Here is a 14796-nt window from a genome sequence, read left to right as displayed (position 1 = left end):
ATGTTTAGTTTACAAAAGATAACCATGGATGTTAGTTTATTAAATGTCAAATAAAATAAAACACTTTATTTTAATAGATAAATAAAAAGTTTGTATAATATATACAATTACAAACTAAAAGACCACGAGATTTAGGACATCAACCCCAACATCTTATAACTTCATCATTTGAAACAGAAGAAAAAGAACCTATATTCAATGATATATCAACATTCTCCCGTACACTACTAGATGAAGAAGACATTCTCAAACAATTAACACTTACATAGGCAATTAGTAGATGTCTACTAGTTGCATCTTTAGTAAAAGCTAAATACCAAGCAACATCATTGTCTTTCTTTATTGACACCACAATTTGAACATTTGTTTTACCAAAATCAAGTAAAATAGATAATTCTACTGATTCATCCAATTCAAGTTGTGCACATGTCAAAGCAACCAATGAATTAAAGCTGACTCGCATATCTACCAAAATTTCGGACAATGCAAACTAAAAAAACAACAATAGAAATAGACATTCTAATCTAAAAAAAAAAGTATAATTAAGTATTTAATGGTGAAAGGAAGAATTAGATAAATATAATTAAGTATTTAATGGTGAAAGGAAGAATTAGATAGATATATATCACAGAATAAGAGAATAAAATGTACTAAACAATAAAAATAAACACAATGCAAAAAATAAAAAAAATAATCGTGCAAAGAAGTTAATAAATACAATAAACGACCGTTTAACAACAATGGGCGATCATTTAAAGACACTAACCGTTTAAACCATCGTATTGACTTAGATACATGATCGATTAAAGATGCTGATCATACAAAATATTGAAAATTTTCGTGTTCATAAAGATGAACAACCTTGTTCGTATAGCAAAATGGTCATCTATATATTGGTAAACAATAATGTTGATAAAGGTAAACAATCAAGTAATTCAATGAAAATTACCATGAAAAACTTCAAACTATCGATCTTCATAATGAAATACACAATTCTTACAGTGATTCTTAAAAGTTCAAAACAAAAAAAAAAAAAAAAAACTTTAAATTCTTACAAACAACAAAAAAACAAAAACGATATTCATACTGAAATATAAATTCTTAAATCGACGTAAACAATCATCAAAATCTTCAACGATCTTCATAACCAAATACAAGATGTCTTATAGTAATACCCACATATTCCAAAACATTCTATCTTGACGTCAAAATATATAATTCTGAATGAAATTTTATAATCAACTAAATAGTTCAAAGAAAAAATAATATTTAGAATACTCATCGAAACCAAAATCACTAAAACGATATTATAGAGCAATAGACGGTCTTAATTGTCCAAGATGATAAGAAGGGAAACGATGTTATCGAAGAAGATCGATATGAGAGCGAACGTTGTCGAAAATTATGAAAAAGACAAAGAATGATCAAGATGAAAAATATATAAAAGACGAGTTGAATGACTCGAAAACGATGATAGTAAAAGATAAAAAAAGAAGAACTATCATATTTGAAAGATAGTTATAAAATAGTGAAGACACATAAGAAATTTTTAATGAATAATTTGGCTTAATGAAATTGTTATACTAAATAATTTACCGTTTTTCTTATAATTACGAAAGTTTTCCTTGTATTTATGAAAATTTTTCAAAATAAAATGTTTCCATTTTTGAAATGAGGTATTTTTTGTGACTTCTCCACGAGCAACAGCAAAGACATTCTACTCCGATGAAACTAACCGAATATCTGAATTAAGATTCTTCTTTCGATAAAGATAGCGAAGCTATTATTATATTCAACACAGGCATCCTCGCTGGGTCTTGAAGAACACTTCATTTCTATGTTACATGTAAGACAGTTGCGCTGCTTCAAGTGCAGATTATTACCCATGGATTTCAACACAATGGATATGTAGCTACAAATGTGGTAACTTCATGGGTTGGTCTGAAGCAAATGACTCATGCCCGCCATCTGTTCAATCATTTTCTCGACCCAAATGTGGAGCTTTGGAAGTGGTTTTCTTGTTTGGGAAAGTGAAGAGCATGGGCGTGAGACCCAACTGCTTCACACTCCCTCTTGTCCTCAAATCTTGTGCGAAGAGCATTTGTGGAAGGTGAAGAGATACAGATTAAGGGAGGGTTTGAAGGGAACCAATTTGTGGCTACTACGCTGATCGATGTGTACTCTGGTGGGAGGGCGTCTGCGTACTAGGTGTTTGTTGGAATGCTTGAGAGAAATATAGTTTCTTGGACTTCCATGATTAGTGGCTACATTTTGTGTAATGGTGTGGCCCTTGCTCGAAGACTTTTTGACTTAGCACCAGAACGTGATGTTGTGTTGTGGAACATTATGGTGTCTGGTTATATCGAAATAGAGGATATGAAAGCTGCCAAAAAGCTGTTTGATACAATGCCATACTACGATGTCTTGGAATACAATGCTGAATGGTTATGCAAATAATGGGGATGTTGAGGCTTGTGAGCAGCTGTTTGAGGAGATGCCTGAGCGGAATGTTTTCTCCTGGAATGGATTGATCGGAGGATATGCTCATAATGAGCGTTTCTTTGAAGTATTGCGTTGTTTCAAACGGATGCTAATAGATGGCCTTGTTGTTCCCAATGATGCCACCCTTGTCACTGTTCTATCTGCTTGTGCAAGATTAGGAGCTCTTGACTTGGGAAAGTGGGTGCATGTATAGGCTGCGACAATCGGGTTTAAAGGAAGCATTTATGTTGGAAACACATTGATAGAGAATGCAATGGAAGTTTTTGAAAGCATGGATTTAAAAGATCTGACTCTATGATTTGTGGCTTGGCAACTCATGGATGTGGGGCAGATGCATTAACTTTGTTTCACCGGGTGAAGATCAATGGCGAAAAACCAGATGGAATCACCTTCATTGGGGTGTTGTGCTCCTGTACCCATCTTGGGTTAGTTGAAGAAGGCACCTCTTATTTCAACTCAATGGTCAATGAGTACTCAATTACGCCTAATCTGAGCATTATGGTTGTATGGTTGATCTATTTGGCCGAGCAGGTCTTTTGGACCGAGCAATTGATTTTGTGAAGAGGATGCCTATGGAAGCAGATGCTGTCATCTGGGCTGCTCTACTAGGTGCATGCAGGATTTACAAAAACTTATTTTGCTTGAACCCAAAAACCCTGCAAACTATGTCTTGCTATCAAATATTTATGGAGATCTTGGTAGATGGAAAGATGTTACACGGTTGAAGATTTTAATGAGGGATACCGAATCCAAAAAATTGGCGGATGTAGCTTGATTGAGGTGAACGATAGCGTTGTTGAGTTTTATTCCTTGGATGAAAGGAGTAGATCTATGGAGTCTTAAAGGGATTGATGAAATTGTTAAGATCATTTGGGTATGAACCAAATATCATGAACTCCAACAGTGATCATGAGAACCACCACATGGAAATGCCTTTTGAGTGTCTGAGATGGTGTCTTATGTAGCTGCAGCTGTTTCAACTAATATTTAATTTAACCTCAGCTATGTTCATAGTGCCGAACTAATCTAGCTAACTAATATTTATTGATTGCAGTCTTTGAAGCTATTGTTATTTTCAGAAATAAAACTCTCTCAATCTTTCATTTTGTTTTCACTTTTCTGAATTGTTGTCCAATACATTCTTCCTGGTCATTCTTAAGTTCGTCCTCATTGAACCTCATCTAACTATTTGAGTTTATCTGATTACTTTTCTTTATTTCATTTTTCTTCTCACACCTAACCTTGTTTCATTTTTCTTCTCACACCTAATGCGCAGAGTTTCGATGTTTGATTTTTAATGTTGTTGGCGCTATGCTTTGCACTAGATGATCATCGGTTGTGTCAATGATGTTGGGAAGAAGCAAGACTTTGCTCCTAGTCTAATTCATCACTACGACAAGAAATTTTGGTAAATTCTTATTTATTTCCTCTACACAGCAGCCTACACGCAAATTTTTGTTGTGTTAACTGATGTTATGGGATTCTCAAACATAGAGTTTTGATATTGTATCTTGTATTAGCACATACTAGAATTTAGGGTGCTTTTGGGTATCTCAAATGTCTAAGATATACAAATGATATCAGGTACAGAAAGTTGTGTTCAGACTCTTCTAATTATCATGTTTTCTCCAATCAATATTCATAGATAACTTGCATCTCATGCCAATCTCGAGTCTAGGGTGAAAAGTCAGATCACTATATCAATATCCATAATGATAGGAATGTTATGAAGAGTGTATCGGTAATTAGTTAGGGGATTTATCAGTCTTATTGGTTGCAAACAGACACTACAACAACAATAGCACTTGGTTACCAAAAAAGGAAAAAAAAACAGCTATTGAAAAAATGTAGAAAATTTAGGCGCTAGTTGAAATTTACATTTTCCTCTCATTTAATTTTAATTTTGCGTGAAGCCCTTTACCCAGCCTCTTCTCCTTGTTACGCATTTCCCCGCTTCTCCTTCTCCTTTCCCCATTGGCATTTCCCTTTTCATTTCACTCTCTCTTTCCCCTTGGAAATGGCAAGCTTCTCTTAGTCTCTTCATTATGGTTGCCTTGGCTGTCGTTTCCTCCATTGTCTCTACTGCAAACAAAATTCTAGCCTCATCCTCAACATGGTTGACTGCATCGCCTTCATCTCCAACGACAATGCGAGCCTCCAAGATGGAAGCATTCTGCTGTCATGGGCCCATGACCATCCTCAATGCTGATTGATACTGACTCATTTGCCGAAGTCTTCAAGAACAACGAGCAATTATACATCATCCTTAATGTCTATAAAGCCCACTCCTTTCGAAATTCTCTCTTACTTTCTGCACTGCAACAAAAAACCCTTAATTTCTCTCCTGTATGTAGTGCTCCAAGAACGCCGTTGTAAAGTTTCTGCTCCTATTGCTTCTAATGTTAAATGCTAGTCAAATTCGTGATAGTTGCCTTTTTATTCTGCTTCAAAAGAATCCTAGAAAACCGAATCAATCTATTTGAGTGAATCATTGTTTTTGTTTTGTTTTTCCTTTTTATTTATGGTGTTCTTGAATAAAATCCAGTCTTTGCCTATTGAAGAGCGGTGAAGAGTTTAATCAGACATACGCTCAAGCATTTGGTGTCAAATGATGTGAAATCTAGCCATCTAGGGCTGAACATCTCTCTCACGGGTGTATAGCTTTATTGGATTCGCAAAGTGAACCAACTTGAGGTACTTATTTATAGAATTCATGGTTCTGTGTTCTTTTTGATGCACAATCTTCTTCTGTCTACATTCACCTCCCTGCAGAAATAAATGGGTTTTAGTTTGACTTAGTTTCATAGAAGATTGGAAGAAATTATGTAATTTTTTTCTAGCATGTGGAGATCAACTCTCATATTTGTTCCATTTTTTATTATTGATTTTTGTGAAATCTAGGGCTGGACATCTTTCTCATAGTAAGTATTTACTAGTCTCTCTTCCAACCAAGCTATTTGACTACATAGTCATTACTACGTAGGTGGGACAATAGTATCAAGAATATGATGCTATTATTTCCATTAGATTATTATTTACTTTTTGTGAGCTATTAAGCATGAGGAGTTGAGTGAGCAAGTAAAGAAATTGTCCACAAAGTTATTGGCAAAAGATGACCATCTCAGTTGCTTGCAAAAGGGGACAAACAATGCTAAAATTTATTGTGGGTTGGTTTTTGACCCCATATGTATTTTATAATGGGTACCAATAAACAGACTAACATTTTGAGTTAGAATCTAAAGGTCATGACTCATGATAATTGAACTTTTAATTGCAGAATATTATGGTGAATATGTTTGTTTATAAATATAGTGTTTCCCCGTATGTGAACTGTGAGTGGTTTGTTGTGTAGTTTTGTGTGTGTATGTGTGTGTAGATTGCACTAATATTCTAGTTTAGGTCAAGTAATTGTGCAATAAAAAAAAAAAAAAAAAAAAAAACAGAAAAGAAAAATCAGGTCCTTCAAATATTTCACGAAATGGCTAACTGCCCTTTCGCCTTTTACTAAATGGTTAACTGCTTGTTAAAACACTTGGTCTTGGATGATTTTTTAAAACAATTGTAGGTGTAAAACCAATTTTCTTATATTTTGACATGTATTTTGAAATGATTAGTCCATACCTTTTAAATTCTCACCAATTCAGATTCGGTAGGAAAGAGATTAGTTGAGTATTTTTTTTTTCTTTCACACTTTTCACAACTTGAAATTCATATTATGTTACTTTCAGATTTTGATGCTCATTTGGATTAGAATGATGATAGACCCCATAGTAAAGATGTATTCACGTACAAATAAAAGCGGGAAGAAGAAAGAATGGTTGAGAGTTAGTTGGTAATTCCAATTCTGTGGGCCTTTATGTATGTGTTTGTTAGAGTGGGGCCAAGTATTCTATTTAGGTATCTAGAAGTGGTAATTTCAAGTATTTTCCTATTCAGGTATCTGAATGGTAAGGGGAGGGTGTCTTTTTCCTAAAATATTTTGGTGTAGAATTCTCAATAGAAAAGTGTGAAGAGATTGGAGAGCTCCCAAATCCTTCCCGACTATTGATAAATAAAATTGAGGTTGAGGTCTGATAATTTTGGTATCAGAGTCATCGTTTCTGGAATGGTTGGTAAGATGGAAGCTAGGGTGATCGAACTAGAAGCAAGTCTAGTGGGAGTAACCATAGGGATGGTTGAGATGGAAGGTAGAGTAGCAGTAAGGTTCCTGCAAGCAAGAACGAAAGTTAGCATTCGAAAGGAAGATGGAAACACAATTTGCAGAAGTAGAGATTCGAAGGACAATGATAGAACAAAATTATTGAGGATAGTCTGTCAAAATTGAGTGAGGATTTGAAATTGTTGGTGCAAGGGTTGGGGGTGATGGGAAGTGCATCGAAAGGATCTACATCAAGTGAAAGAACTATCACAGACAAACGAAAGGGAATAATGTATGAAGAACAAATTTATGGAGAAAAAGGTGAACGAAAAACTAACTCGGTTGTGGACGAAGAAATCAGAGTACCTTATGCACCAAATCATCGAGAGATACCCTTTTTCGACATGAGACTATGAAAATTGGAGGTACCAATATTTAAAGGAGAAGAAGAAGAAAACATGGATGGATGGCTACATTGTGTGGAACGCTATTTTGTGGTGAATAGATTGACAGAGAGAGATAGGTTGGATGCATCGGTCCTTTACTTAGAAGGATAAGTGTTGGATTGGTGTTAGTAGAAGGATGATAAACAAAGATAACTTATGTGGGCAAGATTTAAGTCGTCCGATTAAAGAGATAAGCACGCGAGATTGATGAAATTGCAGCAAGAGACTCCCGTGAGGGAAGATGGTTGACAGTTTGAGCAATTTTCGACCGGCCTTAACGACATGAGTGATGCAGCCCTATAAAGTATATTTGTATGTGCCTGGAGGAAGAGATCCACAGTAAGATTCGTAAACTAATCCTAGTGGGCCTAAAAGCTAAGATGCTAATGGTCCAAGTGATAGAAGATACCAAACAATCCAATTAAAGAGAATGTGCAAAAACCGTAGCTTGACATATAAAATGCAGGGTAGTGGGTTAAATGGGTTATGTAATCAAATTGGGTCAAAAGGAACAAAGAGAGTTGCAACCTCAAGAATGATTACAATTAACCCTAACTGAATTTCGTCTTCGTCATCCACAATGATCACTCCTCACAGTTTTGGTACGAAAAAATCGATATCTCAACCATACCGTCGAATGATTGACAACGAAATTAGGATTAAAAAGGAAAAGGGATTATGTTTCATGTGTGACGAGAAATTTAGTTTAGGGTACCATTGCAAAAGACGAGAATTAAAAATCATTGTTGTTCAAGAAGGAGAAGACTTAAGTGAGGAACTCATAAGGTGGTAGAGGAAGCCGAAGACAATGGGGATGAGGAATCAATATAGAAATAACGAATTTGTCATTGAATTCGATGGTCGGCCTTAGTTCTCCCAAAACCATACAAAATAAAAGGTGAAATAAGGGAACGAGAATTTATGGTGTTGATCGATAGGGGAGCTACGCATAACTTTATCTTGGAAAAGGTGGTCATGGGGCTAAAAATTCCAACGGAAACCTTGGACCACTAGAATTTTCACTTTTACCGATGGAAAAAAACATCGGACAAAGTCCAAGAAACATTGCCCTAAGTTATGCCAACACATTTTTTTTGCATCGACAAGAACGTCACTGTATTTGTGTTGGGAGAAGTTCTTGTCGACGAAATTTAATTTCGTTGGCATAAGTACCTTTTTCTTGACGTATATTCTTGTGTTAGCTTACAAGTTTTGCTGACGCAACACAATTTCGTCGACATAATGCATTTTTAGCAATGAAAAATGTTTCGTTGGCATATAAGTTGTCTTAACGAAAATACATGTTTTGTCGGCATAATCGTTCTTCAAAATATGGTAAAAAACATATGTTTGCCGATGTTGTTTTCATTGGTATAAGTAGTTTACAATTTTATATATAAATAAGCGATTTTTTCCATAATACCTCATTATGCACGAACAATAATTAATCAACAATTAAATCAATCGAAGAACAAATACAACAAAAATAAGCTTCTATTATAAAAATAAAACAAATATTCAATTCAACAATGTAATATTAGTAGTATGCATACATTTAAGGATTGCTAAGTTTTCACAAATGTCACATACATCATTCCCTAAGCCAAAGCTTGTCATTCTAACTTTTCATAAGTCTTCTATACCAAAAAAAGAAAAAGTTTCATTCACCTAACCAAAAGATATTGTAACCCTAAATAGGTGAGATGGGTTACACCAAAATAAGCAGTCATTTCAAAATATTCTCCCAATCTTAAAAAAAATTCAATGTTCGAGATCACACGTATAACTCGAAATAAGAAACAAAATATATGTGACAATGTTACAAAGTAAAAAAGTAGCAACAAAAATGACAAAGTGGCAACATAAAGTGACAAAATAATGAGTAGCAACCAAAATGACAAATGACAACAGAAATGACAGATGACAACAAAAATGACAAAATGGTAACAAAAAATGACAAAAATGGCAACATGAAGAGACAAAATAAGTAGCACCAAGTGGCCAAGAAAGAAAATAGCACATAAAAGTTATAAACGTGTCTTTAAGTCCCACATAATGAACCAACATTTCAAACTACAAATAAGCAAGACAAACTGGCTATCATAACTACAAAATAACCACACAACTAGTTAAGTTCCTAAATACACTAAAATACTCATACTTGGCTACCATAATAGTCATAGCAATTCACATATATAATACTTATTAGATTTGATATAAGTTCCTAACTACGCTAAAATGCACATACTTGGCCATCAAAAGTACTCTCTTACAACCCCGGATCTTAATTTCTCCATGTACTTCAAGTTTTAATCAATTCCTCCCTCAATTGTGCATTGTCTCTAAAAACTAATTACGACATTTCTTTTTGAAAAAACATTGAATTAGATGTTGGTTGTACATCAACTTATAACAAATCAAACTATCAAACCTAAAAAATTTATTTTTAATTAACATGGTAGTAAAGTTAATCAAATAAATAAATGAACATAATAATCACACTACCAAATTTAAGCCCTATAGAGAATGAGATAAACTTTGGTTTCAAATTATTTTACAAGGAATTAGACAATAAGAATATATTACATCTTTGTTTCAAATCAATAGAATGAGAGTTAGATTTACCAAACTTATTGAAAATAAAAGATTTACCAAACTTTGGCGAGCGTACGAAGGATAGCATCGACGACGATTACGGTGAGAAGACAAGGGCACCGTCAGGAGAGCTACTGCGACGAGAGGGGAGTTGGGCACAAGGAGGGGAAATCGTAGGGGGCGGCTGTGTACGGCGACTGTAGGAGAAAGTGGGGCGCGACTATGGGAGAAGGGGAGTGGCAACGACTGTGGGAGAAGGGGCAATGATATCACTGTGGGAAAAAGGAGTGAAATCGCATGGGGGAAGGTGTCAGCCGATCTGTGTGAGAAAGGGGGAAAATCGTCGGGGGGGGGGGGGGGGGGGGGGGGCTTTATGACGATGTTTTTTAAAGCTTATGCTGACTTTTTTTTTTTTGTTTTGCACTGGCATATATATAAATATTTTATCGGCATTATAAATATGCTAAAATGTATGAGCTTTTAGTTTTTAAAATTTATGCCGACATTTTTTGTGTCGTTATATGTATAAATTTTGCGTTGGCATAATTATGTAAAAAAAAAGCATGGGTTTTTTTTTATTAACTTTATGCAGACATTTTTTTTCTATTGTCATTGATATTAGTCTTCTGTCGGCATAAATATGTAAAAAATTGTATGATTTTTTTTTTTTTTGTTTTTAGTTAATGCCACCGTTTTTTGTGTCGACATATGTATAAATAGGTAAAAAATGTGTGACTTTTGTTTTTTTAAAACATTTAGCGACTTTTTTTTTTTGTGTCGTCATATGTATAAATTTTGTGTGGACATAAGTTTGTAAAAAAATCTATGTCGACGTTTTTTTGCATCGCCATATGTATAAATTGTGATTCAGCATAAATATGTATAAAAATGTATTGGTTTTTCTTTTTTAAAACTTAGGCCGACGTTGTTTACTTTTCCATATGTACAAATGTCGGTCAGCTTCACGTCACATCTTGGGTTAGTGAGGAGGTACTCCAGGATGGGGTATGACAACTTAGATATGACAGAAAATTTTGCTCATGTTTTCTCTGGCCAAATATCAATTTGTGCTTTCTTCAATTAGGAAAACCAATTGCATGAACCTCTCATTCTTTCTTCTTAGATGTTGTTTATCTTTATTCCACCATATTCAATTGTAGCCTCTGCTATCCTCTCATGCTTTATCCCAGATTCAACTCTCTCACCAATAACAATAATGTCAGAAAAATTGGTTGTTCCATTACCAATCATTTGATCATAGAATGGAGCCCGAAAAGTATTCATAAACATAGATGTCATTTCTTTGTCAGTTAACGGTGGCTGAACCTCGACGACCTTGTCTCTCTATCGTTGAACATATTCTTTGAAGCTTTTTGAACTCTTCTTCTTCTCCATTGCAAGTCTAAACGATTTGGATCCCTATCAATATTATGATTGTATTGCTTTATAAATGCATCAGCAAAGTCCTTCCAAACATGAATGTATACATTATGTAATTGAATATACCATCGAGTAGTTGGACTAGTCAAACTATCTTGGAAGCAACGGATCAACAATTTATCATTACCAATATGCGCTGCCATTTTTTTTATAGTACATTACAAGATGACTCCTTGGACACAATGATCCATCATATTTATCAAATTCAGGAACTGTAAACTTTGTTGGAATTATCAAGGCTCGCACCAAACACAATTTTGTTGCATCTATATTTCTATAAATGTCAGTCTCTTCAGTTGCTCGCAACCTTTCTTCCAAATCATCTAGCTTTTGCTTAGCCAGAGTATTCTCATTTTGTCCCATGTCTTGAATTTTAGGCTGAGCTTTCAATTGTTCTATATCTGGGATAGGAGGTGTATAAACCTTGGATCTTAGAGAAGCTTAAGTCTTTTTTAGGAACTTGGAAGAACAAGTTATTGTAGCCTTTTAAGTAAAATAATGAAGTCTTGTTGCATGAAAACAGAGGAAAAAGTAGGTAATTTGATTATTCTGCGAAATGCATGATACAAAAGAACCTTATCCTTGTTTTACTATGTTTTAGTGCTCTTATCACAAGATTTTAGGCAAAAAGGAGTGAAGCTCTGCGATATTATATTTACGGCAAGAAGACTCGTTCAACCTTTACGGCGAAAAGATGTACAAGCTAGGCGTTTAAGGCACTAGCAAACAAAAGTGGTTTGGCGGGAAATTCAAAGAAAAGACAAAAGGATGTATGCGCAGTGCCATTGAACCTTTTTAGAGGTCTTAATGGCGCGTAGCGTCTTGTCAATATCAACTCTCGTCTTTAAATAGAGCCTCTCACTTCAGAACAGGGTATGCACATTTGGCTGGAGATCAATTTCTTACATCGTTCATCTTCTTCCTTCCCTTGAGTTTTAGGTGAGAGCTTAGAACAAAAGAGAGAGAATCATCCTCTCTATCTTCCCCCTCATCAATACGCAAAAATCAGAGCCAAAGAGTATGTAAGAGGAACATCTTCTGTTGTATTTCAGTTTGTATTTTTGTTGTGTTGTTTTGTAAGATGAACAACATGGTCGAGAGGCCTAAAGTTGTTTGTATTAAAGCAATGCATTTCTTCTTCCATTCTCCCATATTTCTTATTATTTCCATGTTCAATCTGTTTGGTTAGCTAATTAGTAATAAATTGTGTTTTTGATACTTAGACAATTAGAATGGATGTGTTATTAGTTTTGCTAAGTTAAAGGCAAATATCTTAACATTGTGCATTCGAGAGAAGAGCAATGATGTAGATCGTAATCGCTTGACAAGTGAGAACCGCATTTAGCAAAGCGAGTGGCGAGAAGATTGTAGTAATATGATCTTATCTCCAAACTCATTCTTTACATACATTACCGAGAGGATACTATGTGTGGCAATAGCACCAAGAGTCTGCCCGCCTTAATTAAGGATAAGTTACTAATAAAACATTTAAGATGATCAGACATAGACCATGGCTTAACTTTGTGTATTTGCATCCCGAAAGGTGAGCAAGTATGGTAAAAGCATTGAGAGGTTCACTACAAGAAGGAGGGGGTATGCCAACGCAGGTCTACATCGACATAATCCCAAAATTCGTCGGTAGAAGCTAAATCGACGTCAGAATCGACGTCGACAAGGACATCGTGAGAAATGCATCGGCATCACCTCTCCCGAAGTGAGAACGGGACGACGTCATCAAAGATTACTACCAATGCACTCTTTGCCAACATGGTCAATATGTCGGGAGTGCGAAACTACAGATGCGTGTTAACAGTGTCACAAATACCTTACTACCAATGTCGTCGTATGTGTTGGCGTTGTCTAATACGCGACATCGACAGTGCAATCTGATTTAATTTTTTTTAATTAACCTAAAATCAATAAAAAGAATTAATTTATTTCTAACTTTTATTAATTATTGTAAACTTAATAAAAAAATATTAAAATTCTAAATTGAATTAGAATTAACATAAAATTGAAAAACAAATTACAAAAATATCAAGTCAAATTTATTATTAATTGAAATATTAAAAAAGTACACGTTCTAAGTAGTTCAAATATAAATTACATCAATAATACAAAGTAAAAATGAAAACTTAAACATCATTTAATAAAATGAAAACTTAAACATCATTTAAAGTACTGATGCTAGTTTTTCAACTTTTGCACATTGCCTCAACATTACTATAACTAGTATGCTCATAGGGACATGGGCAGGATGTGCAAAGAGGAAAATTGAACATTATTACGAGTTGCGTCAAGAGAAATACGAGGCTGCTTCAAACAGAAAGAACCTTTACTCTGGTGATTCCAGAAAATTGATTTGGAAGAGGGGAGTAGAAAATGACAAGATTGAGAACTGAACAGGTAAGTCATAGTTACCAGTTTGGCTTATGCAAGTAAAGGACTTTCTATGACTTACCAGTTTGGCTCTCAATCTTGTCATTTTCTGCTCCTCTCTTCCGTATCAATTTTCTGATCCACCAGAGTTAGGGTTCTTTCTGTTTCAAGCAAACTTGTATTTCTTCAAATACGAGTCGTAATAATATCCAATTATCCTATTTACACATGCGGCCAATGTCTCTATGATCAAACTAGCTATAATAATGTTTAACTATTCCTTCCTCTATTCGAGTTCCTCCATTGTATATAATGTTGAAATACACAACAAGTTCGATATCAAAAGTAGATACACTATACATACAGCCGAACATACAGTTTGTAGGAAATAAATGAACAACTATCAATAGCAATGTGCAGAAGTTTACATTCAAGAGTAACAACAATGTGCAACATCAATATACATTCAACATCAACAAACTCAATGTTCAGATTTGAAATGTCCATACATACAACAGCAATGTCCTCAATGTTTATATTTGAAATATCCTTAAAAGCACATGCTAAAGAAGTAAAGAATGATGGGGCAATGCCAATATATGTTTATTAAACTGATATGAACATAATGATATAAGAGAAGAGATAAAAATTTATATATTTGAAAGGAATAAGAAAATCACAATTTCTAACATCTAAAGAAATTAATTGGAATAGTTTAAAATTTACCAAAAATGGAAGAACGATGGTGAGGGTGAAGCACGACGAGCTGCGAATGGACGATACACGCTGAAGACCGATCAAGACGCGAATCTTCGATGACGGTTGTGTGCGATGAAGACAACAAAACTTATGAGGATGGAAGAACGGAGAGGATGGAAGATCAGAAGGATGGAAGAACGGAGAAGAACGAAGGAGAAGACAGGATCGAATCTTCGAATAACCAACAAGTCAACCAAGTCAATAATACTCTGTTGTCTTATTTCATCTTCATTCTATTTTTGCTTTAGTCTTAGAATCCACCATAACAATAACCACCAAGTCAATCAAGTAATAAATAAATGACATAGTGAAGTGATTAGAAAAAATGAATTCAATCTATAACGGTTACCTATCTAAAATTTAATATTTTACTAATTTTCTTTTAGAATTAGAGGTGTGAAAGGGATTTGGTAGTAGGGGTCGTTATTGATAAAAAAAAATGCAAGAATTGATGCAATTGCACAAAAAGAATTATCAATACAAGAGTCATGCAATAACAGTGAAGAACAACTTTCAATTTATTTGAAGGAAAAATGT

General features: G+C 34.6%; 1 long non-coding RNA gene and 1 pseudogene across 1 annotated transcript; one reads left to right on the top strand and one right to left on the bottom strand.

The window, feature by feature from the left end:
* Positions 1-1668: 1668 nt before the first annotated feature.
* LOC103501293 (pentatricopeptide repeat-containing protein At1g08070, chloroplastic-like) lies at positions 1669-3616 on the top strand (annotated as a pseudogene).
* Positions 3617-4224: 608 nt separating this feature from the next.
* LOC127148408 (uncharacterized) lies at positions 4225-10068 on the bottom strand. The gene is made up of 2 exons (XR_007819396.1): positions 9739-10068; positions 4225-5268 (listed from the first exon to the last, which is right to left on the bottom strand). It is a non-coding gene; the product is annotated as an uncharacterized LOC127148408 (long non-coding RNA).
* Between the last annotated feature and the right edge of the window lie 4728 nt (positions 10069-14796).

The sequence above is a fragment of the Cucumis melo genome, chromosome 3 (genome assembly GCF_025177605.1).
Source record: "Cucumis melo cultivar AY chromosome 3, USDA_Cmelo_AY_1.0, whole genome shotgun sequence".
In the NCBI taxonomy this organism is placed as follows: domain Eukaryota; kingdom Viridiplantae; phylum Streptophyta; class Magnoliopsida; order Cucurbitales; family Cucurbitaceae; genus Cucumis; species Cucumis melo.
Note: the sequence above shows the minus strand (reverse complement) of the source record. Positions and strands in the feature narration are given on the sequence as shown.